Source organism: Gadus macrocephalus, chromosome 13 (assembly GCF_031168955.1).
Source record: "Gadus macrocephalus chromosome 13, ASM3116895v1".
Classification (NCBI taxonomy): Eukaryota; Metazoa; Chordata; class Actinopteri; order Gadiformes; family Gadidae; genus Gadus; species Gadus macrocephalus.
The window spans coordinates 17,490,583-17,495,582 of NC_082394.1; positions in this window are offsets into that span (position 1 = coordinate 17,490,583).

The following is a 5,000-nucleotide window of genomic DNA, read 5'->3' on the forward strand; positions in this document are numbered from 1 at the left end:
CAACTACACACACACGAGAGGATCTGTGTAGTAGAGGAACCCTGACCAGCTCGAGGCAAACACACCCAAACACACACACACACACACACACACACACACACACACACACACACACACACACACACACACACACACACACACACACACACATACACACACACTCACTGAGAAACACATCACATGGAAGTGAAAATGACCAGATCGGAGGTACACACACACCCAAACACACACACACATACACACACACAGACAGACACACACAAACAGACACACCCACACACACAAACACACACTCTCTCTCACTCACTCACTCACTCACTCACTCACTCACTCACTCACTCACTCACTCACTCACTCACTCACTCACTCACTCAGAGACACATCACATGGAAGATACAATTCTTGAGAAACAGGCAAAAAGTCACGCCCTTTGAGCCAGGCCAAATAGACCTGCCCTGACTGAAGACAATAGGAGAATGCTGGGTGCTGGCCGACCATTAGGGGCAGTTTGGGGTTTGACGTACGACTTAGGATGAAGGGCTGAGGGAAGAGCTGAGAGTCTGAGTATTACAAAAACAAAACGGTAAAAAAACAGCAACAACAAATAAAGCCAGAAGAGAAGCGCCAGTAGACGTGCTTCATAGACCAGATAATATTTATATTTACACCTCACTGTGCTTCACCCAACATGATGCCTGTACACAGCCAGTGTTTAGAGTTGGCGTATCTTTAGAGACAATCAATAACACAGTCACGCACACACACACAGATGCACACACAAGTATGCCCGCACAAATGAAGTGCCCGCACACACGCAGGCATGCATGCGCCCTGAGTCACTCACACACTGCTCTGCTGTAGCCTCAGATGAACCCCGGTGATAGTAGCTGAAGGGAGAGGAAATATTGATCCTTGATTCTAAATCAGAGGCACTGTCCATCTCTGATTACCTTCTGTGCTCTTGCTCTTTCTCCTTCTTCTTTACTCCCTCTCTTGTCTACTTTCTTTATCCCTCCTGCTGTCTCTCCCTTCCACTCCCCTCGTCTTTTTCAGAGTATCAGTGTCATGGTGCCTTGCCTTGCCTTGCCCTTCCATGGCAGCCTCCCTCTCCTCTCCTCCTTTTCATCTCTCCCCTCCTCTCCTCTCTGCCTTTCCTTATCATCTCTCCCCTCCTCCCCTCTCCTCCTCTTCTTCTCATCTCTCCCCCCCTCCTCTGATCTCACACACACACACACACACACAGAAACACACTGACACCCACACACACTTCCAAGTCAAAGTGCATGTCGATAGCTCTGGCCTTCCTTCAGTAATGAAGAGCTCTCTGTTTCACACACTGTGCCCTCTGCTTGGTGTACGCTATGGTACATAAGGGCACATGGGCTGTGACAGGAATCCCTCTTGGTTCGATACATACAGATGTATATGCACCATCTCTGCACGTCCCTGTTCCTGCCGCTTGTCTTCTGTGTTGACATGCACGCTGCATGTGCACACAAAAACCACACAAACTGCTCAGATCCCCTCTCACATGTGCTGATGTCATTGACACATAAGGCATCTGCTGCAGCTCTGATGGGATATGAACAGGAAACCGCTTGAGTTAGCACTTTCTCGTCCTATATCTTGCTCCCTCTCTCTCTCCCTCTTATCTCCCTCTCTGTCTGTCTCTCTCTCTCATCTCTCCCTATTTGTCTCTCTCTGTCTCTGTCTCTCGCTCATCTCTCCCTCTCTCTGTCTCTCTCCCAATGTAACTCACAAATAAAGCAGTGTGTCAATGCTAATCTCATCATCATATCTGAGTCTGGTAAAATGAGTAATATAACTAACAAAGGGGCAGGAGAAATTAAGAATGGTGCACTATACACCAGCCTTCATTCCTCCTGCTCCTTTGTTAGTCCTTTGTGAGTATATACACATATATAAGTGGCCGAAATGTATGATTAAAAAGGCTTACAGACTCTCTCTCTCTCTCTCTCTCTCTCTCTCTCTCTCTCTCTCTCTCTCTCTCTCTCTCTCTCTCTCTCTCTCTCTGCCTCCTGTGCTTAATCAACACCTTCCTGCACATGTGTGATTAACAGTATTAGAGACCTACTTTCTCCCCGTCACACAGACGGAGGCACACTTCCAGTTGGAAGAACCATTCTCCTGTGTGTGTGTGTGAGTGTGTGAATGTGTTGCTTAAATGTATCTTTGTATCCATTGTATGCATGTATTTTGGAAGGGTCTGTGTGCCTGTGCAAGTGTGTGTGTACGTGTGTGTCTGCTTGCTTGTGTGTGTGTGTGTGTGTGTGTGTGTGTGTGTGTGTGTGTGTGTGTGTGTGTGTGTGTGTGTGTGTGTGTGTGTTTGTGTGTGTGTGTGTGTGTGTGTGTGTGTGTGTGTGTGTGTGTGTGTGTGTGTGTGTGTGTGTGTGTGATTGTATGTGTGTGTGTGTGTGTGTGTGTGTGTGTGTGTGTGTGTGTGTGTTTGTTTGCACGCATGCTCGCATACATGGGCACACCAGCCATGAGCTTCTCCCCTCTATAATTACTCACACCAGGACAGCAGAGTTATTCCTGCTCAGGAGAATAAAGGATGATACAGAGAGAAGAAGAAGGGACTCAGCAGAGCTCAGGAACAGTCGAGGCCACGGATAACTTTCCCAAACCTCTGTCTGCTCTTAATTGTCTTCAATCCAATCCAGTCATTTATCAGTCATTCTAACATCTCTAAATGGAGGATGTTCACAAACATGCATGACGCCTAAACAGCCAATGCAGTCCGCATTGGCAGCCAGCTGGTGATTGGTCGATGGGAGTACCCCCCCATGCATCTGGGTGGACACCACGTGTGACATGTGATGCCACAAAAGGCTAGATTTGTAAATGGCTTGTAAAGACTCATAGCTTAGCTTTGTTAATCCAGGGTACAGCGTACTTAATTTAAAGCATGTATACAACATATTATTTTATTATTGCTCTTCATATATTCCCGTTCTGTTGGTGTTTCTTCCTTCTACTTTCACGCTGTTGTTGATCAGCCTCTTCCTACCAGTCTGACCTGACTCCGCCACATAATGGGCTGCAATGTAACAACGAATAAAGTCACAACTGTCTGTTTCCCTTCCTGTACACCGAATATAAATATGCATCTAGGGTACTCGATGCGTTACATCACCACTCAAGTGTATACTTGTGCGAGCAGTGGGCTGCAGTGGGGAGGTAAACAATGCTTAAGGGAGTCAGAAGTCATGCTATTTAAAACCATTCAGGGGCTGGATGGTGGCTGGCGGATTGCTGGTTCCCTCCCAGCAGGGAGCCTGGCTGGTGGGCTGCAGAGTGCTGCTGCAGTGCCAAAGAGGCCTTCACTCCGACACTGCTTTTCAGCAGCTAATTGGAGATGCAGTTGGTTGCTACTGTGAAGATTATGTGTGTGTTTGTGTGTGTTTGTATTTGTATGCGAGTGTGTGTGTGTGTGTGTGTGTGTGTGTGTGTGTGTGTGTGTGTGTGTGTGTGTGTGTGTGTGTGTGTGTGTGTGTGAGTGTGTGTGTGTGTGTGTGTGTGTGTGTATATGTGTGTGATTGTGCAGCTTTATGTGTGTTAATGTATGTGTGTGTGTGTGTATGTGTGTGTCTGTGTGTGTGTGTACGTTGGCGTATTTATCTAGGAGTTGTGTGTGTGTGTGGCATTATAACATTTTATAATATACAACCACCGTTTTAATTAGTGGTGTGTTCATAATTTAAGTTAAGTTAAATGACATTATTGCTCATAAATCTGCCTCCATAACTTGGTCCTGACTGAAGGACAGGCTGTAACACCCTGAAGAGAAGTCGTGATCATTCATTCTATGCAGCTCAATTTCTTCCGAAGGCCTCATGTACTGACCTGTTTTATATAAAAGAAATGTCAGTTGGGAAGTTCATGCGTTCTAAAGTAATAATAGCAACATTTTGAAAATAAGCTATATTTAGCAGTCCGAGCAGCCAACTGAGTGAGAAAACAGTCTGTCCCTGAGATGTACACAATAGGCTTTACAACATCACCGAGCACCAAGTTTGTGTGCGTGTGTGTGTGTGTGTGTGTGTGTGTGTGTGTGTGTGTGTGTGTTTGTATGTGTGTGTGTGTGTGTGCATGTGTGGATGTCTGCGTGTGCGTATATTTGTGTGATATGCATTTGTGTATTTGTGTGTGTGTGTGTGTGTGTGTGTGTGTGGCTGTGTATATGTGTGTGCCTGTGTATGTGTGTGTGTGTGTGTGTGTGTGTGTGTGTGTGTGTGTGTGTGTGTGTGTGTGTGTGTGTGTGTGTGTGTGTGTGTGTGTGTGTGTGTGTGTGTGTGTGTGTGTGTGTGTGTATAGGAAGATATAGAGTGTAGCCAAGTGGGACATTTTTCAGCAAAGAAGAGATAACCCATTTAGCTTTTCTGCCATTGCTGTTGCATTTATATTGAACACAATTTTAATTCAGAACGAGCCCAAAGAAAAAAGCGCAATCTAGAAAACAGGTTTGTGTTGAAATCCTTATTTTTTGTTCATTATTTCAGCTTTCATAATTCCACATTTCCGGACGGATTTTGTCATATTTCACAATCCATGATGTTGTATTATTGTTTTTAGAGTGAACCAGGTGTGCTTCGATGAAAGGATTGGTGTCTGTGTGGTGTGTGTGTGTGCGTGCGTGTGCGTGTGCGTGTGCGTGTGCGTGTGCGTGTGTGTGTATATAATGGAGTTTTGGGGTTTGTTTCCATGTGCAAGTGTGAGGGCCATCGGTACCAATACAGGGAGAGAGCGTGAGTCATGTGCCGCCTATTCTCTCTCTTTCTCACTCTCTTCAATGCCCTCTCTCTCTGTCTCATCCCCTCTCTGTCTCACCCCACTCTGTCTCACCCCACTCTGGCTATTTCTCTTTCTTATGTCGTCTCCCCCCCCCCATCCCCCTCCCCTCCCAACTGCTGGCCCCCCAGCTGAGCATCAGGCACCTCAAGCTTTGGCCTTCCTTCACAAATGTCTTCAACACCCTC